The following is a 14,350-nucleotide window of genomic DNA, read 5'->3' as shown; positions in this document are numbered from 1 at the left end:
ACAGAAATCGTGAGTCTAGTTCCTCCTAAAAGCAAAATACTGCAGATGCTGGAAATCTGAAAATAAGAACAAAGTGTTGTAAGTACTCAGCAGGTCTGGCAGCATCTGTGGAGACAGAAGAAGAGTTAATGTTTCAGGTCTGTGACCTTTCTGATGCTGCCTGACCTGCTGAGTATTTCCAGCACTTTCTGTTTTATTCTAGTTTCTTCATGCTTGGGATATGAAATATAACATGGTTGATGTTCTCCTCCTCTGTTGTCCTGCTTTCACTTGGTTCCATTCTTACCTGTGCAATTATAGCAGAGTCACCTTCAGCAATGACCTCTCGTTTCACCACTGTACTATTATCACTGGCGTGCCCCAAGGATCTATTTTCGGCCCCCCTTCCTCTTTCCCATCTGCATGCTGTCTCTCGGTGACATCATCCCCAAACGTGGGGTCAGCTTCCCCATGTACTCTGACGACACCCAGCTCTGCCTCTCCCCCATCAGTATTGACCCCTCCACTGCCTCTGTGTTGTCAGACTGCTTGTCTAACACCTAGGCTGGAAATTTACATTGTGGAGAAGGCCCTGCCCACTGGCTGAAAAGAGTCCACCGGGTCTGGAAGCCACGCAGTGATTTTGCATGGTCCAGGCCCTTAGTTGGCCTTGGTCGGGGATTCCACCCCTCTGAGGCAGGAGTACTGAAATGCGGGAAGGCCGATTTCAATATGATATAACAGGATCTGACCAAAGTGGACTGGGAGCAGCTACTTGTAGGAAAGTCTACATCTGACCAGTGGGAGTCATTCAGAAAGAAAATAGAGAGAGTTCAGGGCAAACATGTTCCTGTAAAGGTTAAGGGTAGGACCAACACGTCTAGGGAACCCTAGATGTCAAGTAATATAGAGGATTTCAATGTGCTGAAAACAGCGGAGGCCCTACAGGAGTATAGAAAGTGTAGGGCGGGGGTACTTAAAAAGTAATTAGGAGAGCGAAGCGGGGGCATGATAAAACAGTGGTGGGCAAGATAAAGAAAAATCCCAAGGTGTTTTATAAGTATTTTAAGGGCAAGAGGATAACCAGGGAAAGAGTAGGGCCCATTAGGGACCAGAGTGACAATCTGTGTGTGGAGCCAGAGGACATAGGTGAGGTTTTAAATGATTTCTTTTCATCTGTGTTCACTATGAAGAAGGATGATGTAGGTGTAGAGATCAGGGAGGGGGATTGTGATATACTTGAATATATTAGCATCGAAAGGGAGGAAGTATTAGCTGTTTTAGTGGGCTGAAACATGGATAAATCTCCAGGCCCAGATGAGATGTATCCCGGGCTGTTATGTGAGGCAAGGGAGGAGATAGCAGGGGCTCTGTTGTAGTGCACATTAATGATTTAGATATGATTGTAGGAGGTATGATCAGTAAGTTCGCAGATGACACGAAAATTGGTGGTGTCGTAAATAGTGAGGAGGAAAGCCTTAGACTACAGGACAATATAGATGGGCTGGTAAGATGGGTGGAGCAGTGGCAAATGGAGTTTAATCCTGAGAAGTGTGAGGTGATGCATTTTGGGAGGACTAACAAGGCAAGGGAATATACAATGGATGGCAGGACCCTAGGAAGTAGAGAGGGTTAGAGGGACCTTGGTATACTTGTTCATAGATCATTGAAGGCAGCAGTACATGTAGATAAGGTCGTTAGGAAGGCATATGGGATACTTGTCTTTATTAGCTGAGGCTAATATAAGAGCAGGGAGGTTATGATGGAGCTGTATAAAACGCTAGTTAGGCCACAGCTGGAGGACTGTGTACAGTTCTGGGCACCACACTATAGGAAGGATGTGATTGCACTGGAGAGTGTGCAGAGGAGATTCACCAGGACGTAGCCTGGGCTGGAGCATTTCAGCTATGAAGAGAGACTGGATAGGCTAGGGTTGTTTTACTTAGAGCAGAGAAGGCTGAGGGGGAACCTGATGGAGATATACAAAATTATGAGGGGCATAGATAGGATAGATTGGAAGAAACATGTCACTAGTATAGGTAGGTGGTAGGGAAATATGGGATTAGTGTAGGATTAGTATAAATGGGTGGTTGATGTTCGGCACAGACTCGGTGGGCCGAAGGGCCTGTTTCAGTGCTGTATCTCTAATCTAATCTAAGTATTTAGATGAGCACTTGAAATGCCACAGCGTACACGGCTATGGGCCAAGTGCTGGAAAATGGGATTAGAATAGATAGGTGCTCGATAGCCGGCACGGACACGATGGGCCGAAGGGCCTGTTTCTGTGCGGTATAACTTTATGACTAAGTCCTGCCTCCAGGAGCTGCTGGCCAGTCAGAGGGCTGGTAGCTCCTCAGTCCCAGCAGCGTCACTGGGAGCAGTGGCCATTGTTGGGACTGCACGCCGCTAGAAGAGCAACATGGACACCGGCACTGAAAGGCGAGTTGTTTTAGGGCCTCATTGGGGAAAATTGGCTGGGCCCCGGTGAGAGGGGGGTGGGGGTGGGGTTTGATTAGGAAGATGGAGGGAGGTGCATGAGTTATGAGGTGATCATTGTTCAGGAGGCCACAGCCACCCCCCCAAGCCTGAAAGGAGGATGCCAGGTTTTACTGGGTGGCCTCTTCAGGTGCTAATGTGCCCGTCCGCCGCTGGTAAAATACCAGTGATGGCAGGAGAAGGCCCTTAAGTGGCAATTACTTGGAGGCAGGTTTATGACGGGATCGGCACCCCCGGGCTCCCACTTGATTTGCCACCACCCCTCCATCCCTCAGTCTCCAGTCCACTCCATGGGGTGGGGGGACATACATTTCCAGCCCTAGTCTTTGATATGCCTCAATTTCCTACAATGAACTTTGGAAAGACCACAGCCATCGTTTTCAGCCCTCACCACAAACTCCATACCCTCACCACTGATTCTTCCCCTCTCCCCAGCCACTGTCCCAGATTGAACCAGATTGTTTGCAACCTTGGCATCCTATTTGACCCAGAGCTGAGCTTCCAATTCCATATAGTCATCATAGTAAAGACTACGTTCTTTCACCTGCTGCCATCCGTGTCGTAGCCCATCTGCTGCTGAATCCTTCATTCTCACCTCAAGGCTCAACTATTCCAATGGTCTCCTGGTGTTCTCCCATCCTCCATACACTTCAGCTCATTCAACGCTCTGCTATCTGTATCCAATCTTGCATCAGGTTCTGTTCACTCATCACCCAGATACCCGCTGACCTACAATTCTTAAAATTCTCATCTTTGTGTTTCGATCCCTTCATAACCTGATGCCTCACTATCTCTAATCTCCTGCAGTCCTGCAACATTCTGAGAATGTTGTGCTCCTATTACACTGTCCTCTTGTGAGTCCATTACTCCCATCGCCCTACTATTAGCACCATACTTTCAACCACCTGGAATTCCCATTCATAAACTTCACTACCTTCTCTTTAAGACCTTCATTAAAACAGATCTCTTTTACCAAGCTTTAAGTAACCCCTCCTAATATCTCTTTCTTTGGTCCACTCTCCATTTTCAGCTGATTACGCTTCTGTGAAGTGCTTTAGGGCATCTTTTCTATGTCAAAGGCGCTATATAAATGCAAGCTGTGTCAGTTGCGTCAAGTAAGCTGGTCGCCGAATGCCCTAACTTTATATTTTTCCTGGATTAGCTTTATGGAACGAGTAGGGCTTTTTGTTCTGCTTTCACCCCAGAATACCTAACGCCACTTGTAGTGAGGGAGTTGTCATGGTTCCATCTTGTGCCTATCGCTGGTGTGACTGAGCGTGCAGATGTTTTCCTTTTTTTAAAAATTTATCACTGTCTCTTGTGAAAGTAGTCATGGTCAGGTTGTCATCTCACATACAGATTAAAATTCTATACTCCATATCTGTGATGCAGTAACCATGCATCACATGGTGTCACATCATTTCCAATATTAGGCTTACAACTAAATAACTATTTCATGCAACTAATGAGTGCAAAGTATTGGACTCCTTACTGCAATAACAAGAAGAAGCCGAAGATTGCCAATGATAGCAACCCATTTAGGGGATAGTGACCAAAACTCTACGATTTAAGTTATGGAAAAGGACAAAGATGGACCAGAAATAAAGGTACAGAATTGGGGGAAGGCCGATTTCAATATGATAAAACAGGATCTGGCCAAAGTGGACTGGGAGCAGCTACTTGTAGGAAAGTCTACATCTGACCAGTGGGAGTCATTCAAAAAGGAAATAGTGAGAGTTCAGGGCCAACATGTTCCCGTAAAGGTGAAGGGTAGGACCAACAAGTCCAGGGAACCCTGGATATAGAGGATTGGATAAGGAAGAAAATGAAGGCATACGGCAGATTCAGAGGGCTGAAAATAGCAGAGGCCCTACAGGAGTATAGAAAGTGTAGTGGGGTACTTAAAAAAGTAATTAGGAGAGTGAAGAGGGGGCATGAAAAAAGAGTGGCGGGCAAGATAAAGAAAAATCCCAAGGTGTTTTACAATGATAAAAATTGAGGGCAAGAGGATAACCAGGGAAAGAGTGGGACCCATTAGGGACCAAAGTGACAATCTGTGTGTGGAGCCGGAGGACATGGGTGAGGTTTTAAATGATTACTTTTCATCTGTGTTCACTATGGAGAAGGACGATATAGGTGTAGAGATTGGGGAGGGGAATTGTAATATACTTGAACAAATTAGCATTGAAAGAGAGGAAGTATTGGTGGTTTTAGCGGGCTTAAAAATGGATAAATCCCCAGGCCCAGATGAGATGTAACCCAGGCCATTATGTGAGGCAAAGGAGATAGCAGGGGCTCTGACACAAATTTTCAAATCCTCTCTGGCCACAGGAGAGGTATCAGAGGACTGGAGGACAGTGAATGTGGTACCATTACTGAAGAAGGGTAGCAGGGATAAACCAGGTAATTCTCGGCCAGTGAGTCTAACATCAGTGGTTGGGAAACGATCTGAAAAAATTCTGAGGGGCAGGATTACTCTCCACTTGGAGAGCTAGGGATTAATCAACAATAGTCAGCATGGCTTTGTCAGGGAGAGAACATGTCTAACAAACTTGATTGAATTTTTCGAGGAGGTGACTAGATGTGTAGATGAGGGTAAAGCAGTTGATGTAGTCTACATGGACTAAGGCTTTTAATAAGGTCCTGCATGGAAGATTGGTTAAGAAGGTAAGAGCCCATGGGATCCAGGGCAATTTGGCAAATTGAATCCAAAATAGGCTTCGTGGCAGGAGGCAAAGGGTGATGGTGGAGGGTTGTTTTTGCGATTGGAAGCCTGTGACCAGTGGTGTACCACAGGGATCGGTGCTGGGTCCCTTGCTGTTTGTAGTGTACATTAATGATTTAGACGTGAATATAGGAGGTATGATCAGTAAATTCGCAAATGACACGAAAACTGGTGGTGTCGTAAATAGGGAGGAGGAAAGCCTTAGATTACAGCACAATATAGATGGGCTGGTAAAATGGGCAGAGCAGTGGCAAATGGAATTTAATCCTGTAAAGTGTGAGGTGATGCATTTTGGGAGGACTAACAAGGCAACAGAATATACAATGGATGGTCGGACCCTTGGAAGTACAGATGGTCAGAGGGACCTTGGTGTTCTTGTCCATAGATCACTGAAAGCAGCAGCACAGGTGGAAAAGGTCATTCGGAAGGCATATGTGATACTTGCCTTTATTAGCTGAGGCATAGAATATAAGAGCAGGGAGGTTATGATGGAGCTGTATAAAATGCTAGTTAGGCCACAGCTGGAATACTGTGTACAGTTCTGGTCACCACACTATAGGAAGGACGTGATTGCACTGGAGAGGGTGCAGAGGAGGTTCACCAGGATGTTGCCTGGGCTGGAGCGTTTTAGCTATGAAGAAAGACTGGATAGTCTCGGGTTGTTTTCCTTCGAGCAGGGAAGGCTGAGGGGGGACCTGATTGAGATATACAAAATTATGAGGGGCATAGATAGGGCAGATAGGAAGAAACCTTTTCCCTTAGCAGATGTGTCAATAACCAGGGGGCTTAGAATTAAGATAAGGGGCAGGAGGTTTAGAGGGGATTCAAGGAAAACCTTTTGCACCCAGAGGGTGGTTGGAATCTGGAACACACTGCCTGAAGGGGTGGTCGAGGCGGGAACCCACGTAACATTTAAGAAGTATTTAGATGAGCACTTGAAACGCTATAGCATACAAGGCTACAGGCCAAGTGCTGGAAAATGGGATTAGAATAGATAGGTGCTTGATGGCTGGCATGGACACGATGGGCCGAAGGGCCCGTTTCTGTGCTGTATGATTCTATGACTCTTCCCGGCGCCGCTAGAATTAAGTCAGCGGCAGGGAGCCCTCCCCCACATGGGAGGTAGCCCAGTGAAATGAGGCCACCTCCCTGTCGGCTTTGGTGGGGGGCTTACTCCGTGGGCAATCTGTGGCCCATGAGGACCCCTGACTGCAAAGGCCGCTCCTCCGTTAGCACTCCCCCACCCCCCACCCTAGTCGCCCCCTCCCACCATCACTGGGGCCTGCTGGACTGGTCCCGGTGACCCCGCCTCACCACCTGCCTGTCTGGGTGTCCAGCGATGGGCATGTTCCTAGGTCTCCTATAGTACTGGCAATGGCCACCATTCTTGGTGGCGCTGCCAATACTACTGAGCTGCCAGCCCTCTGATCAGCCAGCAGGTCTTGGAGGGGTGATCCCCATCTTTAAAGGGACAGGGAATCTGGCGCCGGGCACTTAAGTGCCTGAGCCCCTTTGAATCACGCTGGGGAGGACTCCGAAAGGTCAAGGTGGCATTCCCTTTGCCTTTGGCCTGGTGCCAGAAGCCCCACCGGTGTGACTAAATCTAGCCCACTGTGTGCAGTTCTGGTCTCCACATTTAAAGAAGGATCTACTTGCATTGGAGGCAGTACAGCAAGGGTTTACCAGATTGGTCTCTGGGATGAGGGGGTTGTCCTATGATGAGAGGCTGAGTAAATTGGGTCTATACGCTCTGGAGTTTAGAAGAATGAGAGGTGATCACATTGAAACATTCAGGAATATGAAGGGGATTGACAGGGTGGACACTGAAAGGTTGTTTCCCCTGTGGGGAATCTAGAACATGGCGGCACAGTCTCAGGATAAGGGACCAATCATTTTGGACTGAGATGAGGAGAAATTTCTTCACTCGGAGTGTTGTGAAACTTTGGAATTGATGGAGTACTGTTGAATATATTTAAGGCTGAGGTTGACAAATTTTTGTTCTCTTGGGGAATCAAGGGATATGGGTAGCAGGCAGGAAAGTGGAGTTGAAGCCTAAGATCAGCTAAGACCAAATTGAATGGTGGGACAGGCTCGTTGGGCCGTGTGGTCTACTCCTGCTCCTATTTCTTATGTTCTTAGGTTCGTAACTCACAATCTCCATGACTCAGTGACAGAAGTGCTTTCAACTGAGCCACAACTGACACCTCAGATGGGCCGCAGAAGAACGGTGTCATTTAAAAGTGTTTAGAAGAGCTTTCTAATGCGTGGTTTGCTAGTGGAAAGATTAAAGATGTTTGCCGCACCCATTCGAGCTCCTATAATTGGTCTTCAGTCACAATAAGGCAAGAGGTGTGACATTGGGAAGGGAAGTACTTGTGGAGAAGAATAACGAGAGGTCATAGTAACATTGGAAAGGAGCACCCAAAGGCTGAAGGAGGTAACAGGTATCTCTTTGCGCAGGTTCTTTAGACCGTTTAGCATAAAGACGCATATATGACTAGGAATCGGATTGAAGCTGCATCATCGCACAGTGGAAGGTCTTACTTAATACTGTATTTAGAATCATTACTAAATCTGTGAGAATAACACAAGTTTGCTTTTGCAGATGTTATGCAATGAATAAGGTATTAATGTGCCAATACTGCCTGCACAGAATTTATAATTTACAATTAGCACTGTTCATACTTACATGAATAATTGATTGCCAAAGTAATATGCTGTGCAAGTGTGACCACCGAAAAATGTAAATGTGAGGAGTTGGTGAGAACTTCATCGGCGTAATAAAGTAATCTGTTATTCAAAGTGTGCTGTCTTTGTGATTAAATGTTCATAACAGATGACAGGAAGCAGCATTACTCACTGTAAAATGAACCATATGAAAATAATCATTACAACGTGAGTACTGTTTCTCAATAATAAAGACAGAAAATGCTGGATATCCAAAGCAGATCAAGTATATTTGGAAGGGGAATGATGGGTCACATCTTTAGTCAAGGCCTTTCCTTTTTTTAATCTCTACTGTTTTTCCATGGTTTAATTTTTTCTTTTCCTACCCATCTGTTTCTCCACCATCTCTCCTGAAAAACTTGCTTTCCTATAGCCCCTTTCACAACCTCAGGACATTCCATAGTACTTCACAGTGAATGAAATACTTCAGAAGTGTCATAATGTAGAGAAACAATTTGAGCACAGTGAGGCCTCACTTACAGCAACAAGATAATGGCCAAATCATCTGTTTTCCGTCATGTTGATTAAGGGACAAATATTGACCAGGGCACCCTTGCTGTTCTTTGAAGTAATGCTAAGGGATGTTTTACATTCACCCGAGAGGGAAGACAAGGCCTTGGTTAAGGGGTTACCTGAAAGGCAGCACATCTGACAGTGCAGCAATCCATATTACACCCGGGTGCCAGCCCCGATATTGTGCTCAAGTCACCAGAGTGGGTCTTGAACCCACAACGGTCTGATGCAGAGATGTGCATGCTATCCACAGATAACTTTCATAGCCCCTTTTCACTGTCTGTAAACTTGAGCTCATCCAAGACTCTGCTGCCTGTATCCAATTGGTTATTCATGTTGGTGGGGACAGGTGTAAAATGGAGCGGGAGGGTCGGGGGGCCTTCAAATGGTCACATAAGGGCCTCCGCCCGCTGCCACGGGGATTTTAACCTGTGTCAAGCGGGTGGCCCAGGCCTGTTAAAAGCAGGCGGCTCTCTGACGGCTGGGGGATGGCCCTCACGATGTGCCTGACAAAGGACCGCCCCTGCTGCCCCAACCACCCCCAACACCCAACTCGCACCCCCATTCCCCCAATTGACCACCCTTGCCTTGCTGGGGCCCAACCCATCACCCCGGTGAGTCAAGGTGGCGCTCCTGGGACGAAGATCTGCCTGGCCACCTCAGAACATTTAAAGGTCAGGGATCTGCAAAATGTGGGTCGGATCCCCAGGCCAGGCGGAAGCGGGTTCATCGATGGCTCCTGTTCGCCAAGGGTACAATCTCGGCCCAGGAGTGGGAACCTTGGTTGGTGATTTTCCCTCCACAACTAGGAGCATGAAAGCCAATTGTAGCATCCTTACAGCCAGTGAGACAATTGAGCAGAGACTGGGAATCAATCCTGCAAACAACTTGTTCTCTGTGGTTCCACAGCACACCCTGAAGTACTCACTAAACCAGCACAAGAGCTATGGATGGTTCATCAACATTAGGAAATACAGCTCAGATAGGATAACCACTTAGTATTATTGTAAAGCAAAATGTTGCAGGGCTATGGAGAAAGAGCAGGAAAGTGCAACTGAATGGTGTTGGGTATTGCTCATTTAGTAGCATTCACACCTCTGAGTCAAATGGTTGTTGATCGCGGGACCTTCCACAATAATCTTGTTTTGGCCCACAGGTCCACAGGGTACCAGATTAGTTGAATCCAATTCCACAAAGTGCCACAATGGAATTTAAGCATACAAACTTTTGGGTTGTTAGTTCAGCAACATAACCGCTAACCTACTGTACCTCAATAGTGAACACAAAGACAAATAGCCTGTGAAGAAAGAATAAAAGAAAGAAAATTAGAACAGTGGACAAAAGGAAATGAAGAGACAAATTGAGAACCATGTCTTCATTGCCTGCATCGCTTTTAAACTGGGGAAGTCAGGGCTACAGTATGAGGCATATAGATGATGTGTTGATACCCAACCTTATATCTGACTCTCATGGGATATTCCTTAACCCAAGGTGCAAGCTTCATAGCTCCTGACCAGTAAAGGAAGGAAAAATTGAGAAAGGGGTGCAACACTTGGGTGAAAATCTGGAAGGTAGACTTAAACTACTAATATTAGTATTCACTCATCCAATAGAATACATTAATGTAAGAATAACATCAACCATTTATACAGTGCCTTTAGCAATCAAACCCTACCAAAGGTGCTGTCACTGGAGTGTAATCAAACTAAATTTGACACCGAGCCACACAAGGAGGTATTAGTACGGATAACCAAACGCTTCATTAAAGAGTTTAGTTTCAAGGGCCATCTTAAAAGAGGAGAGAGAGAGGTGAAGAGGTGCAGGAGGTTTAGGGAGAGGATTCCAGACGTCAGGAGCGAGGCAACTAAAGGCACAATCCCCCTTGGAGTGATTAAAATTGGGGAAGAGCAAGAGGCCAGATTTGAAGTTGCACAAGTTTCTTGGAGGACTGTAGGGTTGGAGGAAATTCCAGAGACAGGGATGGGTAAAGTCATGGAGGGATTTGAAAACAAGGATGAGAATTTCAAAATCGAGGTGTTGCCAGACAGGGAACCAGTGTAGGCCACCGAGCACAGGGTGATAGGTGAATGGGACTTGGCACGAATTAGAACACAGACAGCAGAGTTTTGGATGACCTCAGGGGTATGTAAGGTGAAAAAAGGGAGGCTCACCAGGAGAGCATTGAAATATCTAAGCTTAGAGGTAACATAGGCACGGATGAGGGCTTCAGCAGCAGATGAGCTGATGCAGGGCAGAGTCAGGTAATGGTACGGAGATAGAATTAGACAATCTTGGTAATGGAGCAGATATATGATAAGAAACTCATCGTGGGGTAAAATATGACAACAAGATTGCAAACAGTCTTGTTCAGCCTGGTAGAGCAGGGTATCATCAGTGTACACATGGAAACTGATTTTGTGTTTTCAGATGGTCCAACTGAGGGGCAGCATGTAGATGAGAAATAGTTAGGTGTTTGATGGCCGGCACGGACACGATGGGCTGAAGGGCTTGTTTCTGTGCTGTATAACTCTATGACTAGGAGAGGGCTAAGAATAGATCCTTGGACAACATCAGCTTTAAGTTGTGGGAGCAAGAGAAGCCATTGCAGCTGATTCATGGCTAAGACTTGATAGATAACAGTGGAACCAGGGATTTACAGTCCCATCCAGTTGGATGATGGTGGAGAAGCATTGGAGGACAGTGTGGTCAACCATGTGAATGGCTGCAGACACATCAAGAAGGATGAGGAGGGATAGTTTACCTTTGTCACAGTCACATAGGATGTCATTTCTGAGTTTAAGAGCCATTTTGGTACTGTGGCAGAAGCAGAAATTTGATGGAAATATGGCAAAGTTGGGCATGGATTTGGGAGTCAACAGCACACTAAAAGACTTTGGAGAGGAAAGGGAGCTTGGAAATTGGGTGGTAGCTTGCAAGAGCAGAGCAATCAAGGGTGGCTCTTTTGAGGACATGGATGATAGCAGATAGAAGGGGTGAGGTCAGTACCCGAGGAGATGGAACTGTTGAAAATATCAGTTAACACAGGGATCAGGAAGGGGACATTGGGTGGTCAGCAGTTTAGTGGGAATAGGGTTGAGGGAGCAGAAGGTGGGTCTGATGGGCAAGATAAGATCAGAGAGGGCATGAGGGAACATAGGAGAGAAACAAGAGAAAGATGCAAGTTCAGGGCTAGGGCCATAGGGAGTCGTACAGGAGGTATGACTGAGTGGGCTAGGGGACGGAAAGGAAGTGGCAAAGCTAGATGATCTAATGGTCTCAATTTTTATGATAAAGAAATCTTAGCACATATTGTTGGAGGTGAGGATGGAGGAGACAGGAGAGAGGGGTTTAAGAAGATGGTTTGCAGTGAAAAAGAGAAGCCGGGTGTTATCTTTGTATTCCAGTACGATCCTGGAGTAGTGAGCAGTTTTGGAAAAGGCAAGCAGGAACTTCTTCATGTATTCCAGTCAGATCTGGAGGTGGATGGCTAAACCAGCTGTCTGCCATAAACATTTAAGTCTGCATCCCTTGGCTTTAAGGGAGTGAAGATGAGGGCCAGAGGACCAGAGTAAATGATCAGAGTGAGAGAGAGTAATGGTTTTAATGGAGACAGGGGCGTCAAAGGTAGAGGTGGGGGTGTGATTGAGCAGAAATGTCATGGTGAATGGAGGGCCAAAGGCTAGACAGTTAGAAATTTGAAAGTACAGTTGTTAGTGACTGGAAAAAGAGATTTTTCCAAGGACAGACACAGAAGCAAATGGGTTTGGAAGGGGGAAGCGGGATATGGGTGGAGAGCGATGCAAGGAAATGATCAGTGATGTCCTTATCTGTGATTGACATAATGTCATTAGAAAGGTCTTGTGATGGTAAGGTCATGGAACTGGCCATGAATATGGGTAGGGGAGATTACATGAAAGGAGAGATTAAGGAGGGCAGTGAACTCAGAGGAGAGAGAGCATGATGAGTTGAGATGGAGGTTGAAATCAGCAAAGATAAGACGATGCTCAGTGCAGAGGCCGAGGGAGGAAAGCAATGAGGATGGGTCATTAAGAAACTTGACATGATACTTGGGTGGGCAGTAGAGATTGCGGAATTTGAATGAGGGGTGAGATGATTGCAGCAAAATTAGATGCTCAAAGGAGGAGCAGGTGCCAGGGGAGTAGGGGGACAGATTAAGGTGTGGTTTGTAGGTAAGAGCCACATCACCACCACGATGGTCTGGGCGAGGCAAGTGGTGAAAGTTATAATCAGGAGGGGAGGCTTCATGAAGGTAAAAGGTAGAATTACCCATCAGCAAGGTTTTCCTCGAGGCCACGATGTCAATGCAACTATCCACAATAACTTCATGTATGGCAAAAGCTTTGTTCGCAAGTGAACGGATATTCTGGAGGGAGATACGAAGAGATAAGAACTGATCCGTTGACAGAATCCACGGGCTTAATACTGAGAGGAATAAGTTTAATCATTGTGTCAGCTTTTAATTCTTTCTCATATTAGTATCTTTCTTACTGTTTATATTTAACCTCCCTGCAAATATTTGTCCCATTTTTTTCTTGAATGCAATTTTCCTTTACTTTTAATTTTGACATTATTGGATTAATATATGATAATACCTGAAGCAGTAATGATTATAGTCCTGCACCAGATACTGTATCACTTGATAATTGCCTCATCTGTGTCTTTAGTGATCATTGTTAATTCTGTCTAGGTTTTAAAAAAAAAAAATCCAAGCATGCTTCATAATTTAACCTTACAAAGCTCCTCTTATTAACTCAACTGCCAAGTGCAGGAATATGGGATTAGAATAGTTGGGTGTTGGATGGCCGGCACAGACACAATGGGCCGAAGGGCCTGTGCTGTATAACTCTATGACTCTCGTTTATCAGATGAGCAGATGAGTTAGTTAATCTCAGTTGTGGTACTATTAACGGGTGCTCAAATGGCTCTGGGTTAGGGATGGATGCAACTAACAAGGTTTCCTGCTTCTGAGCATTATATAGTGACCCTCTAGCGGAAATGCACACGTATCAATAGAGGACAAAACTGGGCCCAACTGTAACAGCTCTTAAAGTCAACTTATCCACCATTGCTTTGTCATAGCTTGCAAATGAATCAATGCCAATTGGACGAGGTACCAGAAATTGATTTACATCATGGAGGCATGCCCCGAGCAAAAAGTGAACACCTGTACGAGAGACTATAATTATCTCCCTTACTTTCCAAATATCCCTCATTTCCATATTAATTTGCTATCATATATCACCTGGGAATTCATTCATTAACATGATTAGTGTAAAACCCTTAATAATTCAGAGACAAAATCATTATCTACGTTTCCTACATTACAACAGTGACTACAAAAATAAGTCATTGGCTTTGTGACATCCCAAGATTGTAAAAGGTACCATATGAATACATGTCTTTCTGTATTAATCATAGATCTTCCAGCTGATTTAAGACAGGACCGGTCATTAAAAAAAGAATTTTATATTGGTGAGGGATTTATATAGCACTTTTCACAACATTATGTTGCCCCAGAGCACTTTACAGCCAATGAATTACTTTTGAAGTGTAGTTACTTTTGTAATGTAGGAAATGCAGTAGGCAATTTGTGCACAGCAAGCTCCCACAAAAGCAATGTGATAATGGCCAGATAATCTGTTTGAGTACTGTTGGCTGAGAGATAAATATTGACCAGAACACCTGGGAGAAATCCTCTCCTCTTCTTCAACAGAGTGCCATGGGAATGTTGACATCCACCTGAGAGAGCAATGGGCTGGCATTCAGTCATATGACAGTATGAATATTTACCTTTAATAAGTCAGAGTGGGATAATCTTGTCTCTCTTCTTCATGTCTTGGAACATCTCCAGGACGTCGTCTCAGGCCCTCATCATGGTTGACCCCGAGT

Source organism: Heterodontus francisci, chromosome 3, assembly GCF_036365525.1.
Source record: "Heterodontus francisci isolate sHetFra1 chromosome 3, sHetFra1.hap1, whole genome shotgun sequence".
NCBI classification, from domain to species: domain Eukaryota; kingdom Metazoa; phylum Chordata; class Chondrichthyes; order Heterodontiformes; family Heterodontidae; genus Heterodontus; species Heterodontus francisci.
This window is presented reverse-complemented; position numbering follows the sequence as displayed.